Source organism: Oncorhynchus masou, chromosome 24, assembly GCF_036934945.1.
Source record: "Oncorhynchus masou masou isolate Uvic2021 chromosome 24, UVic_Omas_1.1, whole genome shotgun sequence".
NCBI classification, from domain to species: Eukaryota; Metazoa; Chordata; class Actinopteri; order Salmoniformes; family Salmonidae; genus Oncorhynchus; species Oncorhynchus masou.
In genome coordinates, this window is record NC_088235.1 from 10,662,794 (window position 1) to 10,682,711 (window position 19,918).

General features: G+C 43.8%; 1 pseudogene; it reads left to right on the plus strand.

Moving 5' to 3' along the window:
- LOC135511836 (receptor-type tyrosine-protein phosphatase epsilon-like) overlaps positions 1-19,918 on the plus strand; it is a 112,678-nt pseudogene that overhangs the window by 51,570 nt on the left and 41,190 nt on the right.

A 19,918-nucleotide genomic window follows, 5' to 3' on the forward strand; every position in this document is an offset into this window, starting at 1 on the left:
ATAGAAGCTGTTTAACAGTCTGATGGCCTTGAGATAGAAGCTGTTTACCAGTCTGATGGCCTTGAGATAGAAGCTGTTTTTCCGTCGCTCTGTGTTAGTCATGGCTGTTTACCAGTCTGATGGCCTTGAGATAGAAGCTGTTTAACAGTCTGATGGCCTTGAGATAGAAGCTGTTTACCAGTTTGATGGCCTTGAGATAGAAGCTGTTTTTCCGTCGCTCTGTGTTAGTCATGGCTGTTTAACAGTCTGATGGCCTTGAGATAGAAGCTGTTTAACAGTCTGATGGCCTTGAGATAGAAGCTGTTTAACAGTCTGATGGCCTTGAGATAGAAGCTGTTTTTCAGTCTGATGGCCTTGAGATAGAAGCTGTTTAACAGTCTGATGGCCTTGAGATAGAAGCTGTTTAACAGTCTGATGGCCTTGAGATAGAAGCTGCTGTCTTCAGCCTCCTGAGGTTGAAGAGGCTCTGCTGCGCCTTCTTCACCACACTGTCTGTGTGAGTGAACCAATTCAGTGTGTCTGTAATGTGTACGCCAGGAACTTAAAACTTTCCACCTTCTCCAAGGCTGTCTCTTCGATGTGGATAGAAGGGGTGCTCCCTCTGCTGTTTCCTGAAGTCCCCATTCACACATGTACCTGCAGGCACACGCACACGCACACGCACACGCATGCACACGCACACGCACACACACACACGCACATGCGCACGCGCACGCACACGCACACGCACGCACACACACACACACACACACACACACACACACACACACACACACACACACACACACACACACACACACACACTACTGGTTTCATACCGTGTGTCTTACTCCTCTCAGCAGCATTACTGTAGTGTATGCATGGCCAACTTCCCGGTGCTCTCCTTCCCCTAGGCCCTGAACAACCAAGGACATTTACACAGAGACCATAGAGAGAGGGGAGGAGGAGGGAGAGAGAGAGAGGGGGGACTCCTCTCTCATTAGAATCCTGCCATCAGTCTTTCCCTCAGGAGGGAGCAAGAGGTAGAGGGGGAGGGAGGGGGAGGGATGAGGGAGAGGTGGGGGAAGGCATGTCAGCTTTTATTAATCACCCAAAGAATGATTATTGACCCAGACCCTCGACCACAATGCCAGGATTACACAACACAGGGCAGGGGAGAGGAGGGCAGGAGAGGGAGGGGAGAGCAGGAGAGGGGGGGGAGTGCAGGAGAGGGGGGAGGGCAGGAGAGGGGAGGGCAGGAGAAGGGAGGGCAGGGGAGGGGGGAGGGCGGGAGAGAGGAGGGGAGGGCAGGAGAGGGTAGGAGAGGGAGGGTGTGGCTTCTTTTACACATGACACATTCCTCTGTTCTCCTCTTGTCTAGTCTCCTCGAGTCTCCTCTAGTCTCCACTGTTCTCCTCGAGTCTCCTCTAGTCTCCTCTGGTCTCATCTGGTCTCCTCTAGTCTCCACTGTTCTCCTCTAGTCTCCTCTGTTCTCCTCTGTCCTCGTCTAGTCTCCTCTGTTCTCCTCTGTCCTCCTCTGGTCTCCTGTTCTCATCTGGTCTCCTCTAGTCTCCTCTGTTCTCATCTAGTCTCCTCTGTTCTCATCTGTTCTCCTCTAGTCTCCTCCTTTCTCTTCTGGTCTCCTCTGTTCTCCTTTGTTCTCTTCTTGCCTCCTCTGTTCTCCTCTAGTCTTCTCTAGTCTCCTTTGTTCTCCTCTAGTCTTCACTGTTCTCCTCTAGTCTCCTCTGTTCTCCTCTAGTCTCATCTGGTCTCCTCTAGTTCTCCTCTGTTCTCCTCTAGTCTCCTTTAGTCTACTCTGGTCTCTGTTCTCCTCTGTTCTCCTCTGGTCTCCTCTGGTCTCTGTTCTCCTCTAGTCTCCTCTGTTCTCCTCTGGTCTCTCTGTTCTCCTCTAGTCTCTCTCCTGTTCTCCTCTGGTCTCCTCTCTTCTCCTCTAGTCTCCTCTAGTCTCTGTTCTCCTCTGTTCTCCTCTGGTCTCCTCTGGTCTCTGTTCTCTCTGGTCTCCTCTGTTCTCCTCTAGTCTCCTCTAGTCTCTGTTCTCCTCCGGACTCCTCTGTTCTCTGGTTGTGTGCATGGTTACAGGGACATTGCGGCACATAGCAGCAGGAGGCAGTGTTAACTTAATTTACTAAACCATGCTGCTTGGTTGTCACTGCAGCTGCACACACACCTGCCTACCATGAGTCTGGTACTCTTGGGATGTCTTCTTCCAACAGAGATTTATTCAGTCTTATAGCTTCAGTCCTAGGCTACAGGACTGGATTTGTCCTACAGAGGTTAATTCAGTCCTACAGTTCACAGTAGGATACAGGACCGTTATTTGTCCTACAGAGGTTTATTCAGTCCTACAGTAGGTCACAGTAGGCTACAGGACTGTTATTTGTCCTACAGAGATAATTCAGTCCTACAGTAGGTTACAGTAGGCTACAGGACTGTTATTTGTCCTACAGAGGTTAATTCAGTCCTACAGTAGGTTACAGTAGGCTACAGGACTGTTATTTGTCCTACAGAGGTTAATTCAGTCCTACAGTAGGTTACAGGACTGTTATTTGTCCTACAGAGGTTAATTCAGTCCTACAGTAGGATACAGGGCTGTTATTTGTCCTACAATGGTTCATTCAGTCCTACAGTAGGCTACAGTAGGATACAGGACTGTTATTTGTCCTACAGAGGTTAATTCAGTCCTACAGTAGGCTACAGTAGGATACAAGACTGTTATTTGTCCTACAGAGGTTAATTCAGTCCTACAGTAGGTTACAGTAGGCTACAGGACTGTTATTTGTCCTACAGAGGTTAATTCAGTCCTACAGTAGGTTACAGGACTGTTATTTGTCCTACAGAGGTTAATTCAGTCCTACAGTAGGTTACAGGACTGTTATTTGTCCTACAGAGGTTAATTCAGTCCTACAGTAGGCTACAGTAGGCTACAGGACTGTTATTTGTCCCACAGAGGTTAATTCAGTCCTACAGTAGGTTACAGTAGGATACAGGACTGTTATTTGTCCTACAGAGATAATTCAGTCCTACAGTAAGCTTAGGATACAGGACTTTATTTGTCCTACAGAGGTTAATTCAGTCCTACAGTAGGTTACAGGACTGTTATTTGTCCTACAATGGTTCATTCAGTCCTACAGTATGTTACAGTAGGATACAGGACTGTTATTTGTCCTACAATGGTTCATTCAGTCTACAGTAGGCTACAGTAAAATGACATTCCAGGTCAATAGACGGACATCCTCTGACTTATTGTGTATTTAACCTTTATTTAACCTTTATTTAACCTTTATATAACCTTTATTTAACCTTTATTTAACCTTTATATAACCAGGCAAGTCAGTTAAGAACAAATTCTTATTTTCAATGACGGCCTAGGAACAGTGGGTTAACTGCCTGTTCAGGGACAGAACGACAGATTTGTACCTTTTCAGCTCGGTGGTTTGAACTCGCAACCTATCAAATCAAATCAAAGTTTATTTGTCACGTGTGCTGAATACAACAGGTATTACAGTGAAATGCTTACAGGCTCTAACCAACAGTGCAAAAAAGGTATTAGGTGAACAATAGTTAGGTAAAGAAATAAAACAACAGTAAAAAGACAGGCTATATACAGGAGAGGCTATATACAGTAGAGGCTATATACAGGAGAGGCTATATACAGTAGAGGCTATATACAGTAGAGAGGCTATATACAGTAGAGAGGCTATATACAGTAGAGGCTATATACAGTAGAGACTAAATACAGTAGAGAGGCTAGATACAGTAGAGAGGCTAGATACAGTAGAGAGGCTAGATACAGTAGAGACTATATACAGTAGAGGCTATATACAGTAGAGACTATATACAGTAGAGAGGTTATATACACTAGAGAGGCTATATACATTAGAGAGGCTATATACTGTAGAGAGGCTATATACAGTAGATACTATATACAGTAGAGAGGCTATATACAGTAGAGACTATATACAGTAGAGAGGTTATATACAGTAGAGAGGCTATATACATTAGAGAGGTTATATACTGTAGAGAGGCTATATACAGTAGAGAGGTTATATACAGTAGAGATGTTATATACAGTAGAGAGGTTATATACAGTAGAGGCTATATACAGTAGAGACTATATACAGTAGAGAGGCTATATACTGTAGAGGCTATATACAGTAGAGAGGCTATATACAGTAGAGACTATATACAGTAGAGAGGCTATATACTGTAGGAGGTATATACAGTAGAGAGGCTATATGCAGTAGCAGGTTATATACAGTAGAGAGGCTATATACATTAGAGAGGTTATATACAGTAGAGAGGCTATATACAGTAGAGAGGCTATATACAGTAGAGAGGCTATATACAGTAGAGAGGCTATATGCAGTAGAGAGGTTATATACATTAGAGGGGCTATATACAGTAGAGAGGCTATATACAGTAGAGATTATATACAGTAGAGAGGCTTTATACAGGCTTTAAACAGTACCCAGGCTATATACAGTAGAGAGGCTATATACAGTAAAGAGGCTATATACAGTAGAGAGGCTATATACAGTAGAGGCTATATACAGTAGGGAGACTATATACAGTAGGGAGACTATATACAGTGCGAGGCTATATACAGTAGAGAGGCTATATACAGTAGAGAGGCTATATACAGTAGGGAGACTATATACAGTAGGGAGGCTATAAGAGTAGGGAGACTATATACAGTAGAGAGGCTATATACAGTAGAGAGGCTATATACAGTAGGGAGACTATATACAGTAGAGAGGCTATATACAGTAGGGAGGCTATATACAGTAGTGAGACTATATACAGTAGAGGCTACCCAGCAGAGACTATATACAGTAGAGAGGCCTAGAGAGGCTATATACAGTAGGGAGACTATATACAGTAGGGAGGCTATAACAGTAGGGAGACTATATACAGTAGAGAGGCTATATACAGTAGACCCAGGCTATATACAGTAGGGAGACTATATACAGTAGAGAGGCTATATACAGTAGTGAGGCTATATACAGTAGGGAGACTATATACAGTAGAGAGGCTATATACAGTAGAGAGGCTATAACAGTAGGGAGACTATATACAGTAGAGAGGCTATATACAGTAGAGAGGCTATATACAGTAGAGGCTATAACCTATAACAGTAGGGAGACTATATACAGTAGAGAGGCTATATACAGTAGGAGGCTATATACACTAGAGAGGCCAGTGAGGCTATATACAGTAGCGAGGTTATATACAGTAGAGAGGCTATATACAGTAGAGAGGCTATATACAGTAGAGGCTATAACAGTAGGGAGACTATATACAGTAGAGAGGCTATATACAGTAGAGAGGCCAGTAGAGGCTATAACAGCCTATAACAGTCCCAGGGACCTAGAGAGGCCTTTACCCAGGCCCTGCCCCACCCAGGCTGCCCCTAGAGCCCTGCCCTACCCAGGCACAGCCCTGCCTATATACAGCCCTATAGCCCTATATACAGTACCCTACCCAGGTTATACTACCCAGTAGAGATGCTATATACACTAGACCCAGGCTACATACAGACACCGGTTACCCAGGCTGACGGTAGTATGTACCCATGTAGATATGGTTAAAGTGACTACCCTGCATTTATGATGAACAGCCCAGTAGCGTAAAGAGGGGTTGGTGGGTACCCAGGTGGGACCCTACCCAGGCCCTGCCCTACCCAGGCCTGGCCCTACCCTACCCAGAACCTGCCCTACCCAGGCCCTGCCCTACCTAGCCCCTACCCTACCTAAGGCCCTGCCCTACCCAGGCCCTATCCAGGCCCTGCCCTACCCAGGCCCTGCCCTGCCCTACTCAGGCCCTACCCTACCCAGGCCATACACTACCCAGGCCCTGCCCTACCCAGGCCCTGCCCAGGCCCTGCCCTACCCAGGCCCTACTCTGCCCTACCCAGGCCCTGCCCTACCCAGGCCCTACCCTACCCAGGCCCTGCCCTACCCAGGCCCTGCCCGTCCTACCCAGGCCCTCCTACCCAGGCCCCCTGCCCTGCCCTACCCAGGCCCTGCCCTACCCAGGCCCTGCCCTACCCAGGCCCTGCCCTACCCAGGCCCTGCCCTACCCAGGCATTGCCCTAACCAGCCCTGCCCTGCCCTACCCAGGCCCTGCCCTATCCAGGCCCTGCCCTACCCAGGCACAGCTCTACCCAGGCCCTGCCCTACCCAGGGCCTGCCCTACCCAGGGCCTGCCCTACCCAGGCCCTGCCCAGGCCCTGCCCTACCCAGGCACAGCTCTACCCAGGCCCTGCCCTACCCAGGCCCTGCCCTACCCAGGGCCTGCCCTACCCAGGCCCTGCCCAGGCCCTGCCCTACCCAGGGCCTGCCCTACCCAGGCCCTGCCCTACCCAGGCCCCCCTACCCAGGCCCTGCCCGACCCTGCCCTACCCAGGCCCTGCCCTACCCAGGCCCTACCCAGGCCCTGCCCTACCCAGGCCCTGCCCTACCCAGGCCCTGCCCTACCCAGGCCCTGCCCTACCCAAGCCCTGCCCTACCCAGGCCCTACCCAAGCCAGGCCCTGCCCTACCCTACCCAGCCCCTACACTTCCCAGGCCCTGCCTTTACCCAGGCCCTGCCTTACCAAGGCCCTGCCCTACCCAGGCCCTGCCCTACCCAGGCACAGCCCTACCCAGGTCCTGCCCTACCCAAGCCCTGCCCTACCCAGGCCCTGCCCTACCCAAGCCCTGCCCTACCCAGGCCCTACCCAGGCCCTGCCCTACCCAGGCCCTGCCCTACCCAGGCACAGCCCTACCCAGGCCCTGCCCTACCCAAGCCAGGGCCCTACCCTGCCCAGGCCCAGCCCTTCCCAGGCCCTGCCCTACCCAGGCCCTGCCCTACCCAGGCCCTGCCCTACCCAGGCCCTGCCCTACCCAGGCACAGCCCTACCCAGGTCCTGCCCTAACCAGGCACTACCCTACCCAGGCACAGCCCTACCCAGGCACTGCCCTACCCAGGTCCTACCCTACCCAGGTCCTGCCCTACCCAGGCCCTGCCCTACCCAGACACAGCCCTACCCAGGCCCTGCCCTACCCAGGCACAGCCCTACCCAGGTCCTGCCCTGCCCTAACCAGGCACTGCCCTACCCAGGCCCTGCCCTACCCAGGTCCTGCCCTACCCAGGTCCTGCCCTACCCAGGCCCTGCCCTGCCCTACCCAGGCCCTGCCCTACCCAGGCCCTGCCCTACCCAGGCCCTGCCCTGCCCTACCCAGGCCCTGCCCTACCCAGGCCCTGCCCTACCCAGAAATCAGAAATATCTTCCTTCTTTAGTATCCATTAGCTGCCCTCGGTCCGACCTCCTCCTCCTCCTCTCTGTGCTTCTCACACTGCATGCTCTGCTGCCAGTCTGCCTGTGTGATGGCCCCAGTACACATCGTGATGTATTTCATTACGCCATATGTCATCTTCACAGAGTCTTGCCCCGCCACTGAATGGACAACTGTAGTGTTTATAAGGCAGGATAGAGGAGAGCCTGCCTCTCGTCAGAAAACACATTTACTTGGGGTAATTGCTAAATATGACCTTTTCATTCAAGACGGGATCAATATATTGTTTCAGGCCTGGCGAGTGGCGCAGTGCTCGAGGCGTCACTACAGGCCCGGGCTTTATGATAACAGACTGTGTTCGGGGGTCCCCAGGCCCTACACAATTGGCCCAGGGTTTGGACAATGCCTGCCCGAGCCAGTTGGGGAGTTGTAGCCATGAGACAAGATCGAAATTGGGGTGAAAAAGGGGTTAAAATACAAAAAATAAAAAATGATATATATGTAAACTCAGAAAAAAAGCCCGCCCTCTCAATGTCAACTGCATTTACCCAGGCAAACTTTACCTTTACATGTGTAAATATTTGTATGAACATAACAAGATTCAACAACTGAGACATAGACTGAACAAGTTCCACAGACATGTGACTAACAGAAATGGAATAATGTTTCCTTCAAAGAAGGGGTTCAAAATCAAAGTAACAGTCAGTATCTGCTGTGGCCACCAGCTGCATTAAGTACTGCAGTGCATCTCCTCCTCATGGACTGCACCAGATTTGCCAGTTCTTGCTGTGAGATGTTACCCAACTCTTCCACCAAGGCACTTGCAAGTTCCCGGACATTTCTGGGGGAATGTCCCTAGCCCTCACCTCTGATCCAACAGGTCCCAGGCCGTGCCCTCGATGGGATTGAGATCCAGGTCCTGCCCTGCCCATGGCAGAACACTGACATTCCTGTCATAGAGTTTTAGCATGGGATCATTAACAGGTTAGAGGTTTAGCATGGTGACATTATGAGGATAGAGGTTTAGCATGGTGTCATGATGAGGATAAAGGTTTAGCATGGTGTCATTATGAGGATAGAGGTTTAGCATGGTATCATTATGAGGATAGAGGTTTAGCATGGTGTCATGATGAGGATAGAGGTTTAGCATGGAATCATTATGAGGATAGAGGTTTAGCATGGTATCATTAACAGGATAGAGGTTTAGCATGGTGTCATTATGAGGATAGAGGTTTACCCATGGTGTCATTATGAGGATAGAGGTTTAGCATGGTGTCATTATGAGGATAGAGGTTTAGCATGGTGTCATTATGAGGATAGAGGTTTAGCATGGTGTCATTATGAGGATAGAGGTTTAGCATGGTGTCATAATGAGGATAAAGGTTTAGCATGGTATCATTGTGAGGATAGAGGTTTAACAAGGTGGAGGGTTGTTTATCATGGGGGTGGTGAGGGCCCAGGCTGTGGGGGTGTTGTTCCTCTCCATACTACAGTTATCTCAAGGCTGGCTACCCAGATTGCTCTTCCAGGCCCCCCACCTCAAAATGATCTGCACCAGCCAGCCAATGCTCTGGTATACAGCCAGCCATAGCATAGCCTCTTAATAATGTCCTGGTGTGTTTATGCTGCTGGGACATAGCCTCTTAATAATGTCCTGGTGTGTTTATGCTGCTGGGACATAGCATAGCCTCTTAATAATGTCCTGGTGTGTTTACGTTGCTGGGACATAGCATAGCCTCTTAATAATGTCCTGGTGTGTTTATGCTGCTGGGACATAGCATAGCCTCTTAATAATGTCCTGGTGTGTTTACGCTGCTGGGACATAGCCTCTTAATAATGTCCTGGTGTGTTTACGCTGTCTGGGACATAGCATAGCCTCTTAATAATGTCCTGGTGTGTTTACGCTGCTGGGACATAGCATAGCCTCTTAATAATGTCCTGGTGTGTTTATGCTGCTGGGGCATAGCATTGCCTCTTAATATGTCCTTTGTGTTTACACTGCTGGGACATAGCATAGCCTCTTAATAATGTCCTGGGTGTGTTTATGCTGCTGGGACATAGCATCACTTAATAATGTCCTGGTGTGTTTATGCTGCTGGGACATAGCATAGCCTCTTAATAATGTCCTGGTGTGTTTATGCTGCTGGGACATAGCATAGCCTCTAATAATGTCCTGGTGTGTTTATGCTGCTGGGACAAGATAGCCTCTTAATAATGTCCTGGTGTGTTTATGCTGCTGGGACATAGCATAGCCTCTTAATAATGTCCTGGTGTGTTTACGCTGCTGGGACATAGCATAGCCTCTTAATAATGTCCTGGTGTGTTTATGCTGCTCGGACATAGCCTCTTAATAATGTCCTGGTGTGTTTATGCTGCTGGGACATACATAGCCTCTTAATAATGTCCTGGTGTGTTTATGCTGCTGGGACATAGCATAGCCTCTTAATAATGTCCTGGTGTGTTTATGCTGCTGGGGCATAGCAAAATAATGTCCTGGTGTGTTTATGCTGCTGGGACATAGCATAGCCTCTTAATAATGTCCTGGTGTGTTTATGCTGCTGGGACATAGCATAGCCTCTTAATAATGTCCTGGTGTGTTTATGCTGCTGGGACATAGCATAGCCTCTTAATAATGTGCTGGCACGATGGTGGGAATTTGGGTTAATCTGCTTTGAAGAACACGGCCCTCATGTTCTAATTTATAATCAGAGAATAATTTAATACACAGAACAAAACACATGTGCAATTAAAGAGGCTAAGAACTAAGAGTCAAGTGTCCATGGTGTTATGTCTAGATGGCATGAATGTTTAAATACCCTACTGAGGTTGTAAACTAAGAGAGCGTATCCATGGTGATATGTCTAGATGGCATGAATGTTTAAATACCCTATGAGGTTGTAAACTAAGAGACGTATCCATGGTGATATGTCTAGATGGCATGAATGTTTAAATACCCTACTGAGGCTGTAAACTAAGAGACGTATCCATGGTGATATGTCTAGATGGCATGAATGTTTAAATACCCTACTGAGGCTGTAAACTAAGAGACATATCCATGGTGATATGTCTAGATGGCATGAATGTTTAAATACCCTACTGAGGTTGTAAACTAAGAGACGTGTCCATGGTGATATGTCTAGATGGCATGAATGTTTAAATACCCTACTGAGGTTGTAAACTAAGAGACGTATCCATGGTGATATGTCTAGATGGCATGAATGTTTAAATACCCTACTGAGGTTGTAAACTAAGACACGTATCCATGGTGATATGTAAGATGGCATGAATGTTTAAATACCCTACTGAGGTTGTAAACTAAGAGACGTGTCCATGGTGATATGTCTAGATGGCATGAATGTTTAAATACCCTACTGAGGTTGTAAACTAAGAGACGAGGTCCATGGTGATATGTCTAGATGGCATGAATGTTTAAATACCCTACTGAGGTTGTAAACTAAGAGACGTATCCATGGTGATATGTCTAGATGGCATGAATGTTTAAATACCCTACTGAGGTTGTAAACTAAGAGAGGTATCCATGGTGTTATGTCTAGATGGCATGAATGTTTAAATACCCTACTGAGGTTGTAAACTAGAGACGTGTCCATGGTGATATGTCTAGATGGCATGAATGTTTAAATACCCTACTGAGGTTGTAAACTAAGAGACGTATCCATGGTGATATGTCTAGATGGCATGAATGTTTAAATACCCTACTGAGGTTGTAAACTAAGAGACGCTCTTATCCATGGTGATATGTCTAGATGGCATGAATGTTTAAATACCCTACTGAGGCTGTAAACTAAGAGACGTATCCATGGTGATATGTCTAGATGGCATGAATGTTTAAATACCCTACTGAGGTTGTAAACTAAGAGACTTATCCATGGTGTTATGTCTAGATGGCATGAATGTTTAAATACCCTACTGAGGTTGTAAATAATGTATCCATGGTGATATGTCTAGATGGCATGAATGTTTAAATACCCTACTGAGGTTGTAAACTAAGAGACGTATCCATGGTGATATGTCTAGATGGCATGAATGTTTAAATACCCTACTGAGGTTGTAAATAGACGTGTCCATGGTGATATGTCTAGATGGCATGAATGTTTAAATACCCTACTGAGGCTGTAAACTAATAATATCCATGGTGATATGTCTAGATGGCATGAATGTTTAAATACCCTACTGAGGTTGTAAACTAAGAGACGTATCCATGGTGATATGTCTAGATGGCATGAATGTTTAAATACCCTACTGAGGTTGTAAACTAAGAGACGTATCCATGGTAATATGTCTAGATGGCATGAATGTTTAAATACCCTACTGAGGTTGTAAACTAAGAGACGTATCCATGGTGATATGTCTAGATGGCATGAATGTTTAAATACCCTACTGAGGTTGTAAACTAAGAGACGTATCCATGGTGTTTATGTCTAGATGGCATGAATGTTTAAATACCCTACTGAGGTTGTAAACTAAGAGACGTATCCATGGTGATATGTCTAGATGGCATGAATGTTTAAATACCCTACTGAGGTTGTAAACTAAGAGACGTGTCCATGGTGATATGTTTAGATGGCATGAATGTTTAAATACCCTACTGAGGTTGTAAACTAAGAGACGTATCCATGGTGATATGTCTAGATGGCATGAATGTTTAAATACCCTACTGAGGTTGTAAACTAAGAGACGTATCCATGGTGATATGTCTAGATGGCATGAATGTTTAAATACCCTACTGAGGTTGTAAACTAAGAGACGTGTCCATGGTGATATGTCTAGATGGCATGAATGTTTAAATACCTCGCTGCATGTGCTTTTCGTTAACATACTGCTTTTTAACATCACATGCAAATCTGGAAAATATCCCTATAAACTGCAGAATTTTTTTATTTTTTTTGTTCTTGTCATGAAACAGGAATTTGAACAATCATGTTTTATTTGAATATTTGAAATGCTTGAAGTGTGTTTATCCCCCTTTCCCCCTCCCCAAAATGTAATCAGTTACATGGTTTCGTGATGTTTGGTCCGTTGGTCTATTGGCCCACCTTGTGGACAAAGAAGGCATTACCATGACAACGTGTTCTGCTTCACTGGCAGAAGACCACAGTCTGAGTGGTCTGAGATCTGCCTCTAGAATATACAGTCATGTGCAATGCTCTTGGTTGGTCATCAATCAACAAGATAATTTGATTTAAAAAAAAAACATGCTTATTTTATTTCATAATGTTCACCATTTTAAAATGGACCGACTCCCATTCACAACGGTATTCAGTTGGTAAGAGACAGTCATTCAGTCAATACGAGGAATAGATTGTCCACCATCTATGTGTTATATAGACAGAAAAGAGAAATAGGAAAAACAACATTTTGATTTCAGAGCAATATAGAAATTGAATAATTTAACTGAGCAAACCAGAAACCTTTCAATATATAAATTCAATCAATACTTCAAAACTATTTAAATATAATATGTAGAAATGTTGTGTTGGACTATGCTTGATGAAGAATCAATATATCTTTATAGACTGTTAAGAGTATTTATTTGGTCAATATGTCAGTGTTATTATGTCTGTTTTGTAACAGTGTGTTTATATGTGAAAATAGGATTGTATTATAAATTGTATTTCAATGTTTAAGGACTTTTGAAAAATTACTCAAATTAGAACTAAAAGAGATCTGAATCAAATCAAATCAAATCAAATACAGATTGTACTTTTTTCACGTTGTGTTTTTTTTAAATCAGGTATGAATCATCCATTAGTTTAACCTGGCCTGTTAATAACTGTTATTATGTCTCTCTCTCTCTCTCTCTCTCTCTCTCTCTCTCTCTCTCTCTCTCTCTCTCTCTCTCTCTCTCTCTCTGTCTCTCTCTCTGTCTCTCACTGTCTCTCTCTCTGTCTCTCTCTCTCTCTCTCCCTCTCTCTCTCTCTGTCTCTATCTCTATTCTCTCTCTCTCTCTCTCTATTATCTCCCTCTCTCTCTCTATCTCTCTCTCTCTCTATTCTCTCTCTCTCTCTCTCTCTCTCTATTCTCTCTCTCTATTCTCTCTCTATTCTCTCTCTCTCTCTCTCTCTCTCTCTTCTCTCTCTCTCTCTCTCTATTATCTCTCTCCCTCTCTCTCTCTCTCTCTCTCTCTCTCTCTCTATTCTCTCTCTCTCTCTCTATTCTCTCTCTATTCTCTCCCTCTCTCTCTATTCTCTCCCTCTCTCTATTCTCTCTCTCTCTCTATTCTCTCTCTCTCTATTCTCTCTCTCTATTCTCTCTCTCTATTATCTCTCTCTATTCTCTCTCTCTATTCTCTCTCTCTCTCTCTATTCTCTCTCTCTCTCTATTATCTCTCTCTCTCTCTCTCTCTCTCTCTCTCTCTCTCTATTCTCTCTCGCTCGCTCTCTCTCTCTCTTTCTCTATTCTCTCTCTCTCTTTATTCTCTCTCTCTCTCTCTCTCTCTCTATTCTCTCTCTCTCTCTATTCTCTCTCTCTCTCTCTCTCTCTCAGTCACAATGGTCCCAGTTCTGTTTTTGGTGGCAATCACGTTATCAAGCAATGACACTTCCAATGAAGATCAGACAGGAGGTAAGTGAGACAGATGTAATTGAACCGTAGAATGTGCTTCTGGAGACAGCCAGTATACTACATCATATGTGTCACATGGTCAAAAAAGGCCCGATTTTCTACAACTTGTTGGGACGTTTTTTTCTTCCTGACTCAGTAAAACGTAATAACTGTTTCTAGACAGTAAAAGCACAGTAAGGCCTGTGTCTATATTACAGTATATTCTCCACTGTCTGATAAGGTACTATTGTCCATACCTTCCTTTACTATTATAGGATTATAGTTAAACTGGACTGGATTAGTTTAGCCAGTAATTTACCGTGTTGTTATCATTTGTAAATGGGCCAAATGGCTGGCTGTGAATGCCTTTAAAAGTAGCCCAGACCCTCTCTCTCTCAGGTTTAAATGAGATAACCCAAACCCTTAACAGCAGCCCTTCTCTCTCTCAGGTTTAAATGAGATAACCCAAACCCTTAACAGCAGCTCTTCTCTCTCTCAGGTTTAAATGAGATAACCCAAACCCTTAACAGCAGCTCTTCTCTCTCTCAGGTTTAAATGAGATAACCCAAACCCTTAACAGCAGCCCTTCTGTCTCTCAGGTTTAAATGAGATGACCCAAACCCTTAACAGTAGCCCAGACCTTCTCTCTCTCAGGTTTAAATGAGATAACCCAAACCCTTAACAGCAGCCCTTCTGTCTCTCAGGTTTAAATGAGATGACCCAAACCATTAACAGCAGCCCTTCTCTCTCTCAGGTTTAAATGAGATAACCCAAACCCTTAACAGCAGCCCTTCTGTCTCTCAGGTTTAAATGAGATAACCCAAACCCTTAACAGCAGCCCAGACCTTCTCTCTCTCTCAGGTTTAAATGAGATGACCCAAACCATTAACAGCAGCCCTTCTCTCTCTCAGGTTTAAATGAGATAACCCAAACCCTTAACAGCAGCCCTTCTGTCTCTCAGGTTTAAATGAGATAACCCAAACCCTTAACAGCAGCTCTTCTCTCTCTCAGGTTTAAATGAGATAACCCAAACCCTTAACAGTAGCCCAGACCTTCTCTCTCTCAGGTTTAAATGAGATAACCCAAACCCTTAACAGTAGCCCTTCTGTCTCTCAGGTTTAAATGAGATAACCCAAACCCTTAACAGTAGCCCTTTCTCTCTCTCTCAGGTTTAAATGAGATAACCCAAACCCTTAACAGTAGCCCTTCTCTCTCTCAGGTTTAAATGAGATACCCAAACCCTTAACAGTAGCCCAGACCTTCTCTCTCTCAGGTTTAAATGAGATAACCCAAACCCTTAACAGCAGCTCTTCTCTCTCTCAGGTTTAAATGAGATAACCCAAACCCTTAACAGTAGCCCTTCTCTCTCTCAGGTTTAAATGAGATAACCCAAACCCTTAACAGTAGCCCAGACCTTCTCTCTCTCAGGTTTAAATGAGATAACCCAAACCCTTAACAGCAGCCCTTCTCTCTCTCAGGTTTAAATGAGATAACCCAAACCCTTAACAGTAGCCCTTCTCTCTCTCAGGTTTAAATGAGATAACCCAAACCCTTAACAGTAGCCCAGACCTTCTCTCTCTCAGGTTTAAATGAGATAACCCTTAACAGCAGCCCTTCTCTCTCTCAGGTTTAAATGAGATGACCCAAACCCTTAACAGTAGCCCAGACCTTCTCTCTCTCAGGTTTAAATGAGATAACCCAAACCCTTAACAGCAGCCCTTTCTCTCTCAGGTTTAAATGAGATAACCCAAACCCTTAACAGCAGCCCTTCTCTCTCTCAGGTTTAAATGAGATAACCCAAACCATTAACAGCAGCTCTTCTCTCTCTCAGGTTTAGAGGAGCTTGTCCCTGATACTTATCTCTCTAGACAAAGGCCCAAATGGCAGCCTATTCCCAATATAATGCACTACTTTTTTCTTCAGGGTCCATAGGACTACGGTCAAAAGTAGTGCACTATATAGGGAATAGGGTGCCATTTGGGACATATCCAAAGTCTGACCTTAAATCAGGCCTCCATCCAGGCCATAATGATGGGTCTAGTTGCCTGCCAACCTTAATTCCCACCTGGCAACCACCAGAGTAGGGTTGTGTTCAGTTGGGACAACACGGAAGAAAACACTCTGAAACAGACCTGTACTATCTGCTGTAGCCCAATCAGAAAAGGGTTGTTTTTGTTGTCTGTTGGGAAGGGAGAAGAAAAAAAAAACGTTTTTTTTGCCACAGTGTGTCTTATTGAACAATGCTCAACACTTGGCCTGTGCTCAACTCTCTTTAGCCCCGTAGAAATATAATAACTAGAAAGGATATTCATGATCTGAGGTGGCTTTTGACCTATCTAGTAATTGTACTGCTACGCTCAACTCTGTGTTCTACCACAGGCTTCTTCCTGTTCCTTTGATGACTCTCTCTCTGCTGTCTGGATCCTCCCCAATAACCTCTCCTACCTCCTGAAGTGTGTACTCGTTCACTACATTGTGTTGGTGGAGGCATGGGCTAGACTCGAGGGAGGGTTCCGCTATTTCCTTTCATAAATCTATGAAGGGAAGTGAACAAGTGCACACTTTCGGAGGGAGGACAGATTTTGTTTGGGGTCCACAACCTCTGCCTCTTCCTTCTTCCCTCTCCTTTCCAGAAGACACAAAGTCCCAGAGTTCCCACATCCTGCCCACCGTGCTGGTCTTCTCCGTGCTGCTTGTCATCAGCATTCTGCTGGCCTGGTACTTCCTCAGGTAACGTACCAGTCATAGGGTGGGGTAGTGTGTGTGTGTGTGCTGCCAGACAGGGCGAGGGCCAAGGTGACGTCACCCTTCCTCTCCTCAATCAGCAGAGGGCGGAGTCTCCAGTCAGGAAATGAACCACTAGCAGTTGTTCATGCCTCATGCTGGCCACAGTAAAAGTGAACGACACAGCCAGGCGCGTTAGTATGAACGATCTGAAGTCAGAGAGAGAGAGCTGCTGTGGCTGTAACCGAGCTGAGTTCTGTGATCTCATCAACCCTGGACTCTAATGAGAAAGAACAGCTTTTCCACTTTCCGATGGTACCTTACCAACCTATTTGTGTCCTTTATATAACGTAAAACTCACATGTTAACTTAGAACATACAACTGTTAGATCTTAGAACTTAGAACTGTTAGATCTTAGAACTTAGAACTGTTAGATCTGAGAGCTTAGAACTGTTAGTTCTTAGAACTGTTAGTTATTAGAACTTAGAACTGTTAGATCTTAGAACTGTTAGTTATTAGAACTTAGAACTGTTAGATCTTAGAACTGTTAGTTATTAGAACTTAGAACTGTTAGATCTTAGAACTTAGAACTGTAAGTTCTTAGAACTGTTAGTTATTAGAACTGTTAGATCTTAGAACTGTTAGTTATTAGAACTTAGAACTGTTAGTTATTAGAACTTAGAACTGTTAGATCTTAGAACTTAGAACTGTTAGATCTTAGAACTTAGAACTGTTAGTTCTTAGAACTGTTAGTTATTAGAACTTAGAACTGTTAGTTATTAGAACTTAGAACTGTTAGTTATTAGAACTTAGAACTGTTAGTTCTTAGAACTTAGAACTGTTAGTTTTTAGAACTTAGAACTGTTAGTTATTAGCATGTAGAACTGTTAGTTATTAGAACTTAGAACTGTTAGTTCTTAGAACTTAGAACTGTTAGTTATTAGAACTTAGAACTGTTAGTTATTAGCACGTAGAACTGTTAGTTATTAGAACTTAGAACTGTTAGTTCTTAGAACTTAGAACTGTTAGTTATTAGAACTTAGAACTGTTAGTTCTTAGAACTTAGAACTGTTAGTTCTTAGAACTTAGAACTGTTAGTTCTTAGAACTTAGACCTGTTAGTTATTAGCACTTACAACTGTTAGTTCTTAGAACTTAGAACTGTTAGTTCTTAGAACTTAGAACTGTTAGATCTTAGAACTGTTAGATCTTAGAACTTAGAACTGTTAGATCTGAGAGCTTAGAACTGTTAGATCTTAGAACTTAGAACTGTTAGTTCTTAGAACTGTTAGTTATTAGAACTTAGAACTGTTAGATCTTAGAACTGTTAGTTATTAGAACTTAGAACTGTTAGTTATTAGAACTTAGAACTGTTAGATCTTAGAACTTAGAACTGTTAGATCTTAGAACTTAGAACTGTTAGTTCTTAGAACTGTTAGTTATTAGAACTTAGAACTGTTAGTTATTAGAACTTAGAACTGTTAGTTATTAGAACTTAGAACTGTTAGTTCTTAGAACTTAGAACTGTTAGTTTTTAGAACTTAGAACTGTTAGTTATTAGCACGTAGAACTGTTAGTTATTAGAACTTAGAACTGTTAGTTCTTAGAACTTAGAACTGTTAGTTTTTAGAACTTACAACTGTTAGTTATTAGCACTTACAACTGTTAGTTATTAGAACTTAGAACTGTTAGTTATTAGAACTTAGAACTGTTAGTTCTTAGAACTTAGAACTGTTAGTTCTTAGAACTGTTGTTTTGGAGTGAACTTGACTAATAGTCGCAGGTAAAATGTATCCCTTTATATCCTTTAATTAACCTGTCATCCTCCTGTCCTCTTCCTTGTCCTCCGTCTCTCTCTCTCTCTCTCTACCCGGCAGGATAAGGAACCAGAGAAAGGAGGTCGTCACAGCAGTCGACAAGAAAATCCCGAATGGAATCCTGGAAGAACAAGGTCCGGTCACCTTTAATAATGAATCTTTATCTTCGTTATGTCGTTGATCCGTTGTTTGTAACCAGGGAAGTGGCATCGAGATCGACGTCTTTTTCAAGTGAGCCCCGGGGTTGAAGAACAAAGTGAAACTGATTTGCTTTACACACACGGACGTTGTTGAGAAGAGACAATTGGAAAGAGTTTGTCAAGCTGTAGGGGAGGAGTCTTCTCTGTTCTGCAGGAGTCCCTCGCTGTCATGTGGTTGTTTTCTGGCTTCCTGTGGTTAGTGATGTGAAGGGAGACGACCGATAGATCGTTTTCTAACCTACATCAACTAAGAAGTCTCCATCTGCATCGTGCAGTAGCCCTCGATGCCTCACTATGTCCTTACCTCGTAATACACTATATTTAATGATGCGTTACATCTGTTATTCATTACATTATCACTGTGATAATCTTCTATTAGCTGCGTTGTTACATCTGATATTCATTACATTATCACTGTGATCATCCTCTATTAGCTGCGCTGTTACATCCGTTATTCATCACATTATCACTGTGATAATCCTCTATTAGTTGCGCTGTTACATCCGTTATTCATTACATTATCACTGTGATAATCCTCTATTAGCTGCGTTGTTACATCTGATATTCATTACATTATCACTGTGATCATCCTCTATTAGCTGCGCTGTTACATCCGTTATTCATCACATTATCACTGCGATAATCCTCTATTAGCTGCGTTGTTACATCCGTTATTCATTACATTATATCTGTGATAATCCTCTATTAGCTGCGTTGTTACATCTGATATTCATGACATTATCACTGTGTTAATCCTCTATTAGCTGCGTTGTTACATCCGTTATTCATTACATTATCACTGTGATAATCCTCCATTAGCTGCGTTGTTACATCCGTTATTCATTACATTATCACTGTGATAATCCTCTATTAGCTGCGTTGTTACATCCGTTATTCATGACATTATCACTGTGATAATCCTCTATTAGCTGCGTTGTTACATCCGTTATTCATTACATTATCACTGTGATAACCCTCTATTAGCTGCGTTGTTACATCCGTTATTCATTACATTATCACTGTGTTAATCCTCTATTAGCTGCATTGTTACATCCATTATTTATTACATTATCACTGTGATAATCCTCTATTAGCTGCGCTGTTACATCCGTTATTCATTACATTATCACTGTGTTAATCCTCTATTAGCTGCGTTGTTACATCTGATATTCATTACATTATCACTGTGATAATCCTCTATTAGCTGCGTTGTTACATCCGTTATTCATTACATTATATCTGTGATAATCCTCTATTAGCTGCGTTGTTACATCTGATATTCATGACATTATCACTGTGTTAATCCTCTATTAGCTGTGTTGTTACATCTGATATTCATG